This window comes from Oncorhynchus kisutch, linkage group LG16, assembly GCF_002021735.2.
Source record: "Oncorhynchus kisutch isolate 150728-3 linkage group LG16, Okis_V2, whole genome shotgun sequence".
Lineage (NCBI taxonomy): Eukaryota > Metazoa > Chordata > Actinopteri > Salmoniformes > Salmonidae > Oncorhynchus > Oncorhynchus kisutch.
The window spans coordinates 8,926,585-8,945,671 of NC_034189.2; the positions used below are offsets into that span (position 1 = coordinate 8,926,585).

Sequence of the window (19,087 nt, forward strand, 5' to 3'; positions counted from 1 at the left end):
GAGAGGGAGAGAGAGAGGAGAGAGAGAGAGAGAGAGAGAGAGAGAGAAGAGAGAGAGAGGTGTTTGGGTTGCATGTCTTCAGATGCCATTTTTGACAGTTGCTCGATTTCCACAATCTGACTCCAAACAGCTCTGATGTCATTTGTCGTCAACAACAACAACAACATCCTCAGAAAAAATTTACTTCACTGTGAAATCTGGACCATATCAAGACAAATCCCTCTGCATAAAGCCTTTTTTACAGTCTGCCTCCCAAATGGTACACTGCTTGTTCACTGATGGACAAATGGAAAATAGAGTTGAATTTAGAATTTAAAGACATTTTAGTCTAATGGTATGCACAAGGGACAGACATGACACACACACACACAGCACCCTGCTTATTGGATAAGGTTATGTGGAGATTTTCATCCGTGATATTGTGGATATCAGTTACATAGTTGTGATTGTGCCACTACAGTGCATTTTAGCATTGTGGTATAATCTAAACTCGTTAAAATCTCTTCAGGAAATAGTCTACGCAGACGCAGTTGTTTCACATAACTAACCGTTAGTCATTGTCATGCATCACTCGCCCTCACACTCCGTGCTGTACTGTGATCAACAGACAGAAGAACCGGATTAGTGTAACAGGTGCCTGTCTTTCTTCCGTTCAGCAGACAGACTGCTGCCCTGGGGAGTAATTTCCCTGCTCTGCAGTGACTACACCGCGGGGGTGGAGGTGGAGGGCAGGAAGGTCAGCCATTCCAGAGGGCTTTTCCCTCAGCCTTCCTCCACCAACCGGAAAACACTTTCGGTAGGCCCTAATCCGTAAACAAGGGGAAAGCCCGGGTGTTAAAGGCTAAGGGGGTTGCGAAGGTGTTCTCCCGGTAAACCGAAATAACCAGATTAGTGTAGCGCCAAATTTAGACGGGAAATGTAGGTTACTGATTCGTCTCCCGGTCTACCGTCTGGTGACATTATTGACAATCAGAGATTAGCAGGCAGATATTTAGACTACAATGAGAATATCATGATTGGCGCGTTGAGTATTTGTGGGAAAAAAACGATAAAAATAAAATAAAAAATACAATTCAATCAATTAGCTTCGTCAATTATTATCTATTTCAATCTACCTCCAATTGTGTTTATTTTACTATGACAAACCAGGAAAGAACACGATCACAGTGCGTGTAAATTATTATTAATCAAAGGCACTTATGTTGTTAAGTAATAAATTTATATAGGCTATTTTCATATAGCCTACAACCATATAAGCCTACGTGCATTTGTAAACTATAGGCTACGTAGCCTATTTCTCTAGTCTTACAAACCAGCAGGACAAAAAGCTATAGTCTATTTGTAAACTATAAAGCGCCTAGAAATATCTGACGTTGATTCATTTAACTGGTCATGTTTTTCATGACAGCTTGATCCGTGAATAATTTATCACACGCCATATCCTTTGTTAATTATTTGTAGCCTATATCAACCATCATAGTGTGTGTGTGTGTGTGTGTGTGTATGTGTGTGTGTGTGTGTGTGTGTGTGTGTGTGTATGTGTGTGTGTGTGTGTGTGTGTGTGTGTGTGTTACCATCATCACAGTAACAGATCTTGCCATATTTAAATAATTAGTATTAATCAATTAACGAACTGCTGAGGCTCACACATCAAAAATATTACGTACCCTGACGGTTAACGGGTCCCGGTGTGTAGCCTAGGTGTTCATCACCTCGTGGTGCCTGACCCTAATCACATCCCGGTTCTACCGTACAGGGATAATAATGGAACAATAACCGTAAACCAACAGCGGGGTTAGGAGCTTATAACCCGTGACTCACTTGAAACCGTATTCCTCCAGCGACGTCTCGTTTCTCTCCGGTGTACGAGTGCTTGCACCTGTGATCCGCTGGTCACCGCAGGTCTCGTGGCGATGAGGATTCCGGTCTCGGTCTTTACGATCCGCTTCGTTGTGTAAGGTTACTTTAGGCAGACATCACATTGGTCTTAGCGTTGTGTCTTTCAATATCCGTGTCCTCTGGCTTGTCAACTTCTGACACCAGCTCTGATTTTCATATATCAGCTTCTTCTCAATGACAGACAGCTCAGTTCTGACACATCCTCAGAGACCTGAAAGAAGGATGGAGGAGCGAGAAAGAGAGAGAGACAGAGAGAGAGAGAAAAAACAAACAAATATTGTTTCTGTTTTCTCCGGGAGGAAAACCTTTGGGAATCTTCAGCTTCAATCCTTCATTCAGAAGGCTAGATAACGGCACCGACGGTAGCCTAGGCGACGGTGCGCGCGTGCATTGCCTTTTTCCCAGTGTTCTGTAGCCACAACCGATACGAACCCTCGCTCTCTCTCTCCCCTGTCCCCTCCCTGTGGCACATTATATGAGTGACACTGTGTCGCGGAGGGCTTTCCACTCCCTTCCGAAACCAAACACACTCGCACACTCTCACGGGATCGCAGTCTCTCTCAATGTCAGAGAGAGAGAGAGGGGGGGGGGGGGGGGGATGAGGAATTGAGAATGAGAGAGGGAGATGTTGAGGGCGGAGTGTAGTGTGTGTGTGTGTGTGTGTGTATGCGCGTACGTGCGGTAGCGAGAGAGGTTGGTTGAGCTCAGCTGCATAAAGAAGAGGAGCTATAGCTAGAGAGGGAGAGGGAGAGGGAGAGGGAGAGGGAGAGGGAGAGGGAGAGGGAGAGGGAGAGGGAGAGGGAGAGGGAGAGGGAGAGGGAGAGGGAGAGGGAGAGGGAGAGGGAGAGGGAGAGGGAGAGAAGGAGAGGGAGGGTGAGATGGAGAGAGAGAGAAGTCAGGCTGTGCACACTGCCCTCATTTTGCACTTCCTAAGCTCCTGCCAAATGTATGACCATATTAGAGACATATATTTCCCTCAGATTACACAGATACACAAAGAAATCCAAAACAAATCACATTTTAATGAACCCCCATATCTACTGGGTGAAATGCCACAGTGTGACATCACAGCAGCAATATTTGTGACCTGTTGCCACAAGAAAAGGGCAACCAGTGAAGAACAAACACCATTGTAAATACAACCTATATTTGTTTATTTTATTTCCCTTTTGTACATTAACTATTTGCACATCATTAGAACATTACAACACTGTATATATACATGAAATAACATTTTGTATTATCTAATTCACTTACTTTGTCAGTGTAAACAGGTTTCCCATGCCAATAGAGCCCTTTGAATTGAATAGAGGCAGAGAGAGAATGAGAGTGAGATAGGGACAGATTGAAAGAGAGGAAGTGAGAGAGAGAAAGAGAGGCTGAGAGAGAGAGAGAGGCTGAGAGAGGCAGAAATAGGGAGGCTGAGAGAGAGGAAGAGTGAGACAGAGAGAGAGAGAGCATAGCAGAGAGAGAGGGGCTGATAGAGAGGCAGAGAGAGAGATGGCTGAGAGAGAGAGAGGCTGAGAGAGAGAGAAAGGCTGACAGAGGCTGAGAGAGGCAGATAGAGAAAGGCTGAGAAAAGGCTGAGAGAGAGAGAGAGAGAGAGAGAGAGAGAGAAACAGAGAGAGAGAGAAACAGAGAGAGAGAGAGAGGAACAGAGAGAGAGAGGCCACCCATCTATCAGACAGTTCATCAGGACAAGTCATACCATTCTCACACACACATACACATACACACACTCTCTCTCACTCTCACTCTCTCACTCTCTCGTTCACTCATTCAGGGAATGTATGAATATGGTCTTTAATGGAATTCATTATTAATGTGTTACAGTGAAAGGAGCTGTTAATGAACTCCACCAACACTGAGGCTGCCATTACAGTGAAAGGAGCTGTTAACTTCTTATGGCTGGGGGGCAGTATTGAGTAGCTTGGATGAATAAGTTGCCCAAAGTAAACGGCCTGCTCCTCAGTCTCAGTTGCTAATATATGCATATTATTATTAGTATTGGATAGAAAACACTCTAAAGTTTCTAAAACTGTTTGAATGATGTCTGTGAGTATAGCAGAACTCATATGGCAGGCAAAAACCTGAGAAGAAATCAAAACAGGAAGTGAGAAATCTGAGCTTTGTGTGTATTCACCACAGTCCCCAATGAAATCCCCTTGAGATATTAATGATGTTGCACTGCCTAGGGGTTCCACTAGATGTCAACCATCTATAGAAATTTGAATGAGACCTCTGCTGTGTTGTGGGACTGAATGAGAGCAGAATCTCTCAGGTGTCCGGCAGTCAGCCATTTTATGATCTCGCGCATTCCTCATGGTATCCACTTGCGTTCCATTCCTCATGGTATCCACTTGCGTTCCATTCCTCATGGTATCCACTTGCGTTCCATTCCTCATGGTATCCACCTGTGTTCCGTTCCTCATGGTATCCACCTGCGTTCCATTCCTCATGGTATCCACCTGCGTTCCATTCCTCATGGTATCCACCTGCGTTCCGTTCCTCATGGTATCCACCTGCGTTCCGTTCCTCATGGTATCCACCTGCGTTCCGTTCCTCATGGTATCCACCTGCGTTCCATTCCTCATGGTATCCACCTGTGTTCCATTCCTCATGGTATCCACCTGTGTTCCATTCCTCATGGTATCCACCTGCGTTCCGTTCCTCATGGTATCCACCTGCGTTCCATTCCTCATGGTATCCACCTGCGTTCCATTCCTCATGGTATCCACCTGCGTTCCATTCCTCATGGTATCCACTTGCGTTCCATTCCTCATGGTATCCACTTGTGTTCCATTGCTCATGGTATCCACCTGCGTTCCGTTCCTCATGGTATCCACCTGCGTTCCATTCCTCATGGTATCCACTTGCGTTCCATTCCTCATGGTATCCACCTGCGTTCCATTGCTCATGGTATCCACCTGCGTTCCATTCCTCATGGTATCCACCTGCGTTCCATTCCTCATGGTATCCACCTGGGTTCCATTCCTCATGGTATCCACCTGCGTTCCGTTCCTCATGGTGTCCACCTGCGTTCCGTTCCTCATGGTATCCACCTGCGTTCCATTCCTCATGGTATCCACTTGCGTTCCATTCCTCATGGTATCCACCTGCGTTCCATTGATCATGGTATCCACCTGCGTTCCATTCCTCATGGTATCCACCTGCGTTCCATTCCTCATGGTTTCCACCTGCGTTCCATTCCTCATGGTATCCACCTGCGTTCCGTTCCTCATGGTATCCACCTGTGTTCCATTCCTCATGGTATCCACTTGCGTTCCATTCCTCATGGTATCCACTTGCGTTCCATTCCTCATGGTATCCACTGCGTCCATTCCTCATGGTATCCACCTGCGTTCCATTCCTCATGGTATCCACCTGCGTTCCATTCCTCATGGTATCCACTTGCGTTCCATTCCTCATGGTATCCACTTGCGTTCCATTGCTCATGGTATCCACCTGCGTTCCATTCCTCATGGTATCCACCTGCGTTCCATTCCTCATGGTATCCACTTGCGTTCCATTCCTCATGGTATCCACTTGTGTTCCATTGCTCATGGTATCCACCTGCGTTCCGTTCCTCATGGTATCCACCTGCGTTCCATTCCTCATGGTATCCACCTGCGTTCCTTTCCTCATGGTAGCCACTTGCGTTCCATTCCTCATGGTATCCACCTGCGTTCCATTCCTCATGGTATCCACCTGCGTTCCATTCCTCATGGTATCCACCTGCGTTCCATTCCTCATGTTATCCACCTTCGTTCCATTCCTCATGGTATCCACTTGCGTTCCATTCCTCATGGTATCCACCTTCGTTCCATTGCTCATGTAAACACAAAGGAATACTCCGGTTGGAACTTTATTGAAGCTATATGTTAAAAACATCCTAATGATTGATTCTGTACTTAGTTTGAAATGTGTCTTCAACCTGTACTATAACTTTTTGTCCGACATAACGCTGACCAGAATGAGCGTTTGGATATGTATACCAAACACGCTAACAAAAGAAGGTATTTGGACATAAATAACTGACATTATCGAACAAACAAACATTTATTGTGGACCTGGGATTCCTGGAGTGCTTTCTGATGTAGATCATCAAAGGTAAGGGAATATTTATCATGTCATTTCTTGTTTATGTTGACGTTAACATGGCGGCTATTGTGACTAATTCTAAAGTTTTTAAAAAATCAGGCACAGCGATTGCATTAAGGAGAGGTATATCTATAATTCCATGTGTATAACTTGTATTATGATCTACATTTATGATGAGTATTTCTGTTGAATGATGTGGCTATGCAAAATCACTGGATGTTTTTGGAACTAGTGAATGTAACGCGTCAATGTAAACTCATATTTTGATAAATATGAACTTTATCAAACAAAACATACATGTATTGTGTAACATAAAGTCCTATGCGTGTCATCTGATGAAGATCATCAAAGGTTAGTGATTAATTTTATCTCTATTTGTGCTTTTTGAAACTACTCTCTTTGGCTGGAAAAAAAATGGCTGTGTTTTTCTGTGGCTATGTGGTTACCTAACATAATCGTTTATTGTGCTTTTGCTGTAAAGCATATTTGAAATCGGACACTGTGGTGGAATTAACAACAAGATTAGCTTTAAAATGGTATGAGATACATGTATGTTTGAGGAATTTTAATTATGAGACTTTTGATGTTTTGAAATTGGCGCCCTGCTCTTTCACTGGCTGTTGTCATATCGCTCCCGTTAACGGGATTGCAGCCATGTTAATGAACACCACCAACACTGAGGCTGCCATTACAGTGAAAGGAGCTATTAATGAACTCCACCAACACTGAGGCTGCCATTACGGTGAAAGGAGCTGTTAATGAACTCCACCAACACTGAGGCTGCCATTACAGTGAAAGGAGCTGTTAATGAACTCCACCAACACTGAGGCTTCCATTACAGTGAAAGGAGCTGTTAATGAACTCCACCAACACTGAGGCTTCCATTACAGTGAAAGGAGCTGTTAATGAACTCCACCAACACTGAGGCTTCCATTACAGTGAAAGGAGCTGTTAATGAACTCCACCAACACTGAGGCTTCCATTACAGTGAAAGGAGCTGTTAATGAACTCCACCAACACTGAGGCTGCCATTACAGTGAAAGGAGCTTCTGATTAAAGAACATGCTGTGAAGGAAGATAGCCTATTGACCTTATGGATAACATGAGCACCTATGGTAACCACAAAACATACACCAATGGGTGCAGTGAAAGGATGGAGGCCCTAGTTTTGTAATCTCTTGGGCGGAATCTCTACAGTCGCCATAGAAACAAGAGAGAAATAAAATGTTTCTCTGAAGATATGAATATTATGTCTGTGCGTTTGGAAGTATGGGACATTTAATAGATGACGTAACACACAGTTGTGATAATATCAACACACACACACACACACACACACACGCACCAGAGACACCTCCCAGTCCCGTTATTGATTGATCAAATCATTAATGGAGCGGTTGATTAATCAGCGGATGGGAACCAATCACGTAAATTGATGACTCAGCTCAGGGGAATGGGATCGGTGACACACGCACACAGGGTTCCCTGTCACACACACACACACACATAACACACACACACTCTCTCTTGTTTCTTAGAACACAGGATGTGCTGCAGTATGGCTGGCTGTATAAGACAGCCATCTATAAGGAACCACCTTGTCTGTGCCTCTTGTCTTTCTCCGTTTGACAGGAGAAGGTTTGAAAAGCAACACACCATGTATAGTGCAGCTGTTTCCCCACTCTAAAACGGTCCTTATTCCCTGTAATATAACTCCACTAGACCTATTTATTACAGTAGCAGCACCGGTCATTACCAACCCACTGTACACACACCCAGTAGGACACATGATACACACATGTAGACACACCACTGCATGAAACACACACACGCACACACGTAGGACACAACCACATGAAAAGCCAGGAGAGAAGAGAACCCGGTGGTCTGCTATGACAGGGCAGGACTGAAGAGAAGAGGAGGAGAGGGAACATGGTATCATAACAGCTGTATGGACCATGGGGAAGGGAGTGGTACAGGGTGTAATAACCATGTACTCTCACAGAGATTCCGACGGAAGGACGGGAGGACTGGAGGACGGGAGGACGGAAGAACTGGAGGACGGAAGGACGGGAGGACGGGAGGACGGGGAGGACGGTAGGACGGGAGGCCTGGATGACGGAAGGACGGAAGGACGGGAGGACTGGAGGACGGGAAGACGGAAGGACGGGAGGACTGGAGGACTGGAGGACGGAAGGACGGGAGGACGGGAGGACTGGAGGACGGGAGGACGGGAGGACGGAAGGACGGGAGGACGGAAGGAAGGGAGGACGGGAGGACGGAAGGACGGAAGGATTGGGAGGACGGAAGGACGGGAGGACGGGAGGACGGAAGGATTGGGAGAACGGAAGGACGGAAGGATTGGGAGGACGGGAGGACGGGAGGACGGAAGGATTAGGAGGACGGGAGGACGGAAAGATTGGGAGGACGGAAGGACGGAAGGACGGGAGGACGGGAGGACAGGCGTGGCCCTATTCTGTGACTACAAAGCACTTTGCAATTTACTCTAGTAAACATCTAGGGAACACTATATTTTACATATTACCGCAGTAAACATGCTGTTCTACGGAGAGTTTCTACTGAGAGTCTAGCGGTACAATCTGGGTCGATGCAACTGTGTATCACGAAGTCTAACAGTACTATCTGATACTTGTCTTTCATTTCACTTAAAAGGCAACAGTGTGTAAACAAAACAAGAGGTGATGTAAGGTTAGAATACTACTGTCAGGACTCTCTCGCTACTGTCAGGCTAATGTGTGGATTAAACGCATTTGAGAAGAACTGAGCAGTGTTCTTGCTGGGCCAAGAAGAGTTGTCCATGTTGGAGGAGCTCTAAAAAAGGGCGGAGACCACCATCAGGCTTTCTATCATCATATGACCCAATTGAATCTCTCTGATGTGGTAAGAGTGACTCTAACCCAGAATCACAGGGTTCCTTCCAGGAACATACCCACTCAGAGAGAAGAGCAGTGTACTGTACAGTTTTCCACTCTGTTATAACTAACATTAACATTATATTATACATTATATTATATGTTATAACTAACTAACATAAATATAGTGTTTTCTTCTCTGTTATAACTAACTTCCACTAAATATAGTGAAGTTTTAAAGTATCTTCTAACTAAATAACATCCCCTAATTAAATATAGTAAATATATGTCTAAATATAAGTACTTTTATCTACTTTTAAGGTAAGTTGTCAGGTAAAGAGGGTGAAATGTAGGAGAGAGAAACAGATGGGACAGAGAGACAGAGAGAAAGAGGGAGAAGTAGAAGTATTGATGATGGTAGTAGTAATGATGATGGTAGTAGTAGTAATTATGATGGTAGTAGTAGTAATTATGATGTTAGTTGTAGTCCTGATGATGGTAGTTGTAGTAGTAGTAGTAATGATGATGGTAGTAGTAGTAATGATGATGTTAGTTGTAGTAGTGATGATGGTCGTTGTAGTAATGATGATGGTAGTAGTAGTAATGATAATGGTAGTAGTAGTAATGATGATGGTAGTAGTAGTAATGATGATGGTAGTAGTAGTAATGATGATGGTAGTAGTAATGATGATGATGGTAGTAGTAGTAATGATGATGGTAGTAGTAGTAATGATGATGGTAGTTGTAGTAATGATGATGGTAGTAGTAGTAATGATGATGGTAGTAGTAGTAATGATGATGGTAGTAGTAGTAATGATGATGGTAGTTGTAGTAATGATGATGGTAGTAGTAGTAATGATGATGGTAGTAGTAATGATGATGATGGTAGTAGTAGTAATGATGATGGTAGTTGTAGTAATGATGGTAGTAGAAATGATGATGGTAGTAGTAGTAGTGATGATGGTAGTAGTAGTAATGATGATGGTAGTTGTAGTAATGATGATGGTAGTTGTAGTAATAATGATGGTAGTTGTAGTAATGATGATGGTAGTAGTAATGATGATGATGGTAGTAGTAGTAATGATGATGGTAGTTGTAGTAATGATGGTAGTAGTAATGATGATGGTAGTAGTAATGATGACGGTAGTTGTAGTAATTATGATGGTAGTAGTAGTAATGATGGTAGTTGTAGTAATAATGATGGTAGTTGTAGTCCTGATGATGGTAGTTGTAGTAGTAGTATTAATGATGATGGTAGTTGTAGTAATGATGATGGTAGTTGTAGTAATGATGATGGTAGTAGTAGTAATGACGATAGTAGTTGTAGTAGTAATGATGGTAGTTGTAGTAATAATGATGGTAGTAGTAGTAATGATGATGGTAGTTGTAGTAATGATGATGGTAGTTGTAGTCCTGATGATGGTAGTTGTAGTAGTTGTAGTCCTGATGATGGTAGTTGTAGTAATAATGATGGTAGTTGTAGACCTGATGATGGTAGTTGTAGTAATAATGATGGTAGTTGTAGACCTGATGATGGTAGTTGTAGTAATAATGATGGTAGTTGTAGACCTGATGATGGTAGTTGTAGCAATAATGATGGTAGTTGTAGACCTGATGATGGTAGTTGTAGACCTGGTGATGGTAGTTGTAGTAATAATGATGGTAGTTGTAGTCCTGATGATGGTAGTTGTAGTAATAATGATGGTAGTTGTAGTAATAATGATGGTAGTTGTAGTCCTGATGATGGTAGTTGTAGTAATAATGATGGTAGTTGTAGTAATAATGATGGTAGTTGTAGTAATGATGATGGTAGTAGTAGTAATGATGATGGTAGTAATAATAATGATGATGGTAGTAGTAATAATGATGATAGTAGTAGTAGTAATGATGATGGTAGTTGTAGTAATGATGATGGTAGTAGTATTGATGATGGTAGTAGTAGTGATGATGATGGTAGTAGTAGCAATGATGGTAGTTGTAGTAATGATGGTAGTAGAAATGATGATGGTAGTAGTAGCAGTGATGATGGTAGTAGTAATGATGGTAGTTGTAGTAACGATGGTAGTAGTAATGATGATGGTAGTAGTAGTAGTGATGGTGGTAGTAGTAATGATGGTAGTTGTAGTAATGATGGTAGTTGTAGTAATGATGGTAGTAGTAATGATGATGGTAGTAGTAGTAGTGATGATGGTGGTAGTAGTAGTGATGATGGTAGTTGTAGTAATGATGGTGGTAGTAGTAGTGATGATGGTAGTTGTAGTAATGATGGTGGTAGTAGTAGCAGTGATGATGGTAGTAGTAGTAATGTTTTCAGGGGACTGAAAAGATTCGGCATGGGTCCTCAGATCCTCAAAAGGTTACAGCTGCACCATCAACAACACCCTGACGGTTTGCATCACTTCCTGGTTTGCATCACTTCCTGGTATGGCAACTGCTCGGCCTCCGACCGCAAGGCACTACAGAGGGTAGTGTGTACGGTCCAGTACATCACCGGGGCAAAGCTTCTTGCCATCCAGGACCTCTGGGGCAGCGTAGCCTAGTGGTTAGAGCGTTGGACTAGTAACCGGAAGGTTGCGAGTTCAAACCCCCGAGCTGACAAGGTACAAATCTGTCGTTCTGCCCCTGAACAGGCAGTTAACCCACTGTTCCTAGGCCTTCATTGAAAATAAGAATTTGTTCTTAACTGACTTGCCTGGTTAAATAAAGGTCAAATTAAAAATTTAAAATACCAGGCGGTGTCAGAGGAAGGCCATAAAAATTGTCAAATACTCCAGCCACCCAAGTCATAGACTGTTCTTTCTGCTACCGCACGGCAAGCGGTACCGGAGCGCAAAGTCTAGGTCCAAGAGGCTTCTAAATAGCTTCTACCCCCAAGCCAAAAGACTCCTGAACATCCAATCAAATAGCTACCCAGACTTTTTGCATTGCCCCCGCCCCCCCTTCCACGCTGCTGCTACTCTCTGTTATTATCTCTGCATAGTCACTTTAATAACTCTACCTACATGTACATAATTACCTCGACACCGGTGCCCCCACACATTGACTCTGCACAGGTACCCCCCTGTATATAGCCCCCACATTGACTCTGCACAGGTACCCCCTGTATATAGCCCACACATTGACTCTGTACCGGTACACCCTGTATATAGCCCCCACATTGACTCTGCACAGGTACACCCTGTATATAGCCCCCACATTGACTCTGCACAGGTACACCCTGTATATAGCCCCCACATTGACTCTGCACAGGTACACCCTGTATATAGCCCCCACATTGACTCTGCACAGGTACACCCTGTATATAGCCCCCACATTGACTCTGCACAGGTACACCCTGTATATAGCCCCCACATTGACTCTGCACAGGTACACCCTGTATATAGCCCCCACATTGACTCTGCACAGGTACACCCTGTATATAGCCCACACATTGACTCTGCACAGGTACACCCTGTATATAGCCCCCACATTGACTCTGCACAGGTACACCCTGTATATAGCCCCCACATTGACTCTGCACAGGTACACCCTGTATATAGCCCCCACATTGACTCTGCACAGGTACACCCTGTATATAGCCTCCACATTGACTCTGCACAGGTACCCCCTGTATATAGCCCCCACATTGACTCTGCACAGGTACCCCCTGTATATAGCCCACACATTGACTCTGTACCGGTACACCCTGTATATAGCCCCCACATTGACTCTGCACAGGTACACCCTGTATATAGCCCCCACATTGACTCTGCACAGGTACACCCTGTATATAGCCCCCACATTGACTCTGCACAGGTACACCCTGTATATAGCCCCCACATTGACTCTGCACAGGTACACCCTGTATATAGCCCCCACATTGACTCTGCACAGGTACACCCTGTATATAGCCCCCACATTGACTCTGCACAGGTACACCCTGTATATAGCCCCCACATTGACTCTGCACAGGTACACCCTGTATATAGCCCCCACATTGACTCTGCACAGGTACACCCTGTATATAGCCCACACATTGACTCTGTACCGGTACACCCTGTATATAGCCCCCACATTGACTCTGCACAGGTACACCCTGTATATAGCCCCCACATTGACTCTGCACAGGTACACCCTGTATATAGCCCACACATTGACTCTGCACAGGTACACCCTGTATATAGCCCCCACATTGACTCTGCACAGGTACACCCTGTATATAGCCCCCACATTGACTCTGCACAGGTACACCCTGTATATAGCCTCCACATTGACTCTGCACAGGTACACCCTGTATATAGCCTCCACATTGACTCTGCACAGGTACACCCTGTATATAGCCCCCACATTGACTCTGTACTGGTACCACCTGTATATAGCCCCCACATTGACTCTGCACAGGTACACCCTGTATATAGCCCCCACATTGACTCTGCACAGGTACACCCTGTATATAGCCCCCACATTGACTCTGCACAGGTACACCCTGTATATAGCCCACACATTGACTCTGTACCGGTACACCCTGTATATAGCCCCCACATTGACTCTGCACAGGTACACCCTGTATATAGCCCCCACATTGACTCTGCACAGGTACACCCTGTATATAGCCCACACATTTACTCTGCACAGGTACACCCTGTATATAGCCCCCACATTGACTCTGCACAGGTACACCCTGTATATAGCCTCCACATTGACTCTGCACAGGTACACCCTGTATATAGCCTCCACATTGACTCTGCACAGGTACACCCTGTATATAGCCTCCACATTGACTCTGTACCGGTACCCCCTGTATATAGCCTCCACATTGACTCTGCACAGGTACACCCTGTATATAGCCCCCACATTGACTCTGCACAGGTACACCCTGTATATAGCCTCCACATTGACTCTGCACAGGTACACCCTGTATATAGCCCCCACATTGACTCTGCACAGGTACACCCTGTATATAGCCTCCACATTGACTCTGCACAGGTACACCCTGTATATAGCCTCCACATTGACTCTGCACAGGTACACCCTGTATATAGCCTCCACATTGACTCTGCACAGGTACACCCTGTATATAGCCTCCACATTGACTCTGCACAGGTACACCCTGTATATAGCCTCCACATTGACTCTGCACAGGTACACCCTGTATATAGCCTCCACATTGACTCTGCACAGGTACCACCTGTATATAGCCTCCACATTGACTCTGCACAGGTACACCCTGTATATAGCCTTCACATTGACTCTGCACAGGTACCCCCTGTATATAGCTATTGTTATTTTAATGCTCTATAACTCTATAATTATTTGTTACTTTTATTTTAATTTTTTTTGTGTATTTTTCTTAAAACTGCATTGTCGGTTAAGGGCTTGTAAGTAAGCATTTCACTGTAAGGTCTACTACACCTGTTGTATTCAGCATTTCACTGTAAGGTCTACTACACCTGTTGTATTCAGCATTTCACTGTAAGGTCTACTACACCTGTTGTATTCTGTGTTTCACTGTAAGGTCTACTACACCTGTTGTATTCAGCATTTCACTGTAAGGTCTACTACACCTGTTGTATTCAGCATTTCACTGTAAGGTCTACTACACCTGTTGTATTCTGTGTTTCACTGTAAGGTCTACTACACCTGTTGTATTCAGCATTTCACTGTAAGGTCTACTACACCTGTTGTATTCAGCATTTCACTGTAAGGTCTACCTACACCTGTTGTATTCAGCATTTCCCTGTAAGGTCTACTACACCTGTTGTATTCAGCATTTCCCTGTAAGGTCTAGTACACCTGTTGTATTCAGCATTTCCCTGTAAGGTCTACTACACCTGTTGTATTCAGCATTTCCCTGTAAGGTCTACACCTGTTGTATTCAGCATTTCCCTGTAAGGTCTACTACACCTGTTGTATTCTGTGTTTCACTGTAAGGTCTACTACACCTGTTGTATTCAGCATTTCACTGTAAGGTCTACTACACCTGTTGTATTCGGCATTTCACTGTAAGGTCTACTACACCTGTTGTATTCAGCATTTCCCTGTAAGGTCTACTACACCTGTTGTATTCAGCATTTCCCTGTAAGGTCTACTACACCTGTTGTATTCAGCATTTCCCTGTAAGGTCTACTACACCTGTTGTATTCAGCATTTCCCTGTAAGGTCTACTACACCTGTTGTATTCAGCATTTCACTGTAAGGTCTACTACACCTGTTGTATTCAGCATTTCACTGTAAGGTCTACTACACCTGTTGTATTCAGCATTTCCCTGTAAGGTCTACTACACCTGTTGTATTCAGCATTTCCCTGTAAGGTCTACTACACCTGTTGTATTCAGCATTTCCCTGTAAGGTCTACTACACCTGTTGTATTCAGCATTTCCCTGTAAGGTCTACTACACCTGTTGTATTCAGCATTTCCCTGTAAGGTCTACTACACCTGTTGTATTCAGCATTTCACTGTAAGGTCTACTACACCTGTTGTATTCGGCATTTCACTGTAAGGTCTACTACACCTGTTGTATTCAGCATTTCACTGTAAGGTCTACTACACCTGTTGTATTCGGCATTTCACTGTAAGGTCTACTACACCTGTTGTATTCAGCATTTCACTGTAAGGTCTACTACACCTGTTGTATTCAGCATTTCACTGTAAGGTCTACTACACCTGTTGTATTCAGCATTTCACTGTAAGGTCTACTACACCTGTTGTATTCAGCATTTCACTGTAAGGTCTACTACACCTGTTGTATTCTGTGTTTCACTGTAAGGTCTACTACACCTGTTGTATTCAGCATTTCACTGTAAGGTCTACTACACCTGTTGTATTCAGCATTTCACTGTAAGGTCTACTACACCTGTTGTATTCTGTGTTTCACTGTAAGGTCTACTACACCTGTTGTATTCAGCATTTCACTGTAAGGTCTACTACACCTGTTGTATTCAGCATTTCACTGTAAGGTCTACCTACACCTGTTGTATTCAGCATTTCCCTGTAAGGTCTACTACACCTGTTGTATTCAGCATTTCCCTGTAAGGTCTAGTACACCTGTTGTATTCAGCATTTCCCTGTAAGGTCTACTACACCTGTTGTATTCAGCATTTCCCTGTAAGGTCTACACCTGTTGTATTCAGCATTTCCCTGTAAGGTCTACTACACCTGTTGTATTCTGTGTTTCACTGTAAGGTCTACTACACCTGTTGTATTCAGCATTTCACTGTAAGGTCTACTACACCTGTTGTATTCGGCATTTCACTGTAAGGTCTACTACACCTGTTGTATTCAGCATTTCCCTGTAAGGTCTACTACACCTGTTGTATTCAGCATTTCCCTGTAAGGTCTACTACACCTGTTGTATTCAGCATTTCCCTGTAAGGTCTACTACACCTGTTGTATTCAGCATTTCCCTGTAAGGTCTACTACACCTGTTGTATTCAGCATTTCACTGTAAGGTCTACTACACCTGTTGTATTCAGCATTTCACTGTAAGGTCTACTACACCTGTTGTATTCAGCATTTCCCTGTAAGGTCTACTACACCTGTTGTATTCAGCATTTCCCTGTAAGGTCTACTACACCTGTTGTATTCAGCATTTCCCTGTAAGGTCTACTACACCTGTTGTATTCAGCATTTCCCTGTAAGGTCTACTACACCTGTTGTATTCAGCATTTCCCTGTAAGGTCTACTACACCTGTTGTATTCAGCATTTCACTGTAAGGTCTACTACACCTGTTGTATTCGGCATTTCACTGTAAGGTCTACTACACCTGTTGTATTCAGCATTTCACTGTAAGGTCTACTACACCTGTTGTATTCAGCATTTCACTGTAAGGTCTACTACACCTGTTGTATTCAGCATTTCCCTGTAAGGTCTACTACACCTGTTGTATTCAGCATTTCCCTGTAAGGTCTACTACACCTGTTGTATTCAGCATTTCCCTGTAAGGTCTACTACACCTGTTGTATTCAGCATTTCCCTGTAAGGTCTACTACACCTGTTGTATTCAGCATTTCCCTGTAAGGTCTACTACACCTGTTGTATTCAGCATTTCACTGTAAGGTCTACTACACCTGTTGTATTCGGCATTTCACTGTAAGGTCTACTACACCTGTTGTATTCAGCATTTCACTGTAAGGTCTACTACACCTGTTGTATTCAGCATTTCACTGTAAGGTCTACTACACCTGTTGTATTCGGCATTTCACTGTAAGGTCTAGTACACCTGTTGTATTCAGCATTTCACTGTAAGGTCTAGTACACCTGTTGTATTCAGCATTTCACTGTAAGGTCTACTACACCTGTTGTATTCAGCATTTCACTGTAAGGTCTACTACACCTGTTGTATTCAGCATTTCACTGTAAGGTCTACTACACCTGTTGTATTCAGCATTTCACTGTAAGGTCTACTACACCTGTTGTATTCAGCATTTCACTGTAAGGTCTACTACACCTGTTGTATTCGGCATTTCACTGTAAGGTCTACTACACCTGTTGTATTCAGCATTTCACTGTAAGGTCTACTACACCTGTTGTATTCAGCATTTCACTGTAAGGTCTACTACACCTGTTGTATTCGGCATTTCACTGTAAGGTCTACTACACCTGTTGTATTCAGCATTTCACTGTAAGGTCTACTACACCTGTTGTATTCAGCATTTCACTGTAAGGTCTACTACACCTGTTGTATTCAGCATTTCACTGTAAGGTCTACTACACCTGTTGTATTCGGCATTTCACTGTAAGGTCTACTACACCTGTTGTATTCAGCATTTCACTGTAAGGTCTACTACACCTGTTGTATTCAGCATTTCACTGTAAGGTCTACTACACCTGTTGTATTCAGCATTTCCCTGTAAGGTCTACTACACCTGTTGTATTCTGTGTTTCACTGTAAGGTCTACTACACCTGTTGTATTCAGCATTTCACTGTAAGGTCTACTACACCTGTTGTATTCAACATTTCACTGTAAGGTCTACTACACCTGTTATATTCAGCATTTCACTGTAAGGTCTACTACACCTGTTGTATTCAGCATTTCACTGTAAGGTCTACTACACCTGTTGTATTCAGCATTTCACTGTAAGGTCTACTACACCTGTTGTATTCAGCATTTCACTGTAAGGTCTACTACACCTGTTGTATTCAGCATTTCACTGTAAGGTCTACTACACCTGTTGTATTCAGCATTTCACTGTGAAGTCTACTACACCTGTTGTATTCAGCATTTCACTGTAAGGTCTACTACACCTGTTGTATTCAGCATTTCACTGTGAGGTCTACTACACCTGTTGTATTCAGCATTTCACTGTAAGGTCTACTACACCTGTTGTATTCAGCATTTCACTGTAAGGTCTACTACACCTGTTGTATTCAGCATTTCACTGTAAGGTCTACTACACCTGTTGTATTCGGCATTTCACTGTAAGGTCTACTACACCTGTTGTATTCAGCATTTCCCTGTAAGGTCTAGTACACCTGTTGTATTCAGCATTTCACTGTAAGGTCTAGTACACCTGTTGTATTCAGCATTTCCCTGTAAGGTCTAGTACACCTGTTGTATTCAGCATTTCCCTGTAAGGTCTACTACACCTGTTGTATTCTGTGTTTCACTGTAAGGTCTACTACACCTGTTGTATTCAGCATTTCACTGTAAGGTCTACTACACCTGTTGTATTCAGCATTTCACTGTAAGGTCTACTACACCTGTTGTATTCGGCATTTCACTGTAAGGTCTACTACACCTGTTGTATTCAGCATTTCCCTGTAAGGTCTAGTACACCTGTTGTATTCAGCATTTCACTGTAAGGTCTAGTACACCTGTTGTATTCAGCATTTCCCTGTAAGGTCTAGTACACCTGTTGTATTCAGCATTTCACTGTAAGGTCTACACCTGTTGTATTCAGCATTTCCCTGTAAGGTCTACTACACCTGTTGTATTCTGTGTTTCACTGTAAGGTCTACTACACCTGTTGTATTCAGCATTTCACTGTAAGGTCTACTACACCTGTTGTATTCGGCATTTCACTGTAAGGTCTACTACACCTGTTGTATTCAGCATTTCACTGTAAGGTCTACTACACCTGTTGTATTCAGCATTTCACTGTAAGGTCTACTACACCTGTTGTATTCAGCATTTCCCTGTAAGGTCTACTACACCTGTTGTATTCAGCGTTTCACTGTAAGGTCTACTACACCTGTTGTATTCAGCATTTCACTGTAAGGTCTACTACACCTGT

General features: G+C 43.5%; 1 protein-coding gene across 1 annotated transcript in view; it reads right to left on the minus strand.

The window, feature by feature from the left end:
- The window catches only part of LOC109883919 (sodium/calcium exchanger 1), a gene marked incomplete in the record, with an annotated part of 73,191 nt that extends 70,736 nt beyond the window's left edge, over window positions 1-2,455 (minus strand). The window contains 1 exon segment of the mRNA XM_031791746.1: window positions 1,822-2,455.
- Window positions 2,456-19,087: the final 16,632 nt, after the last annotated feature.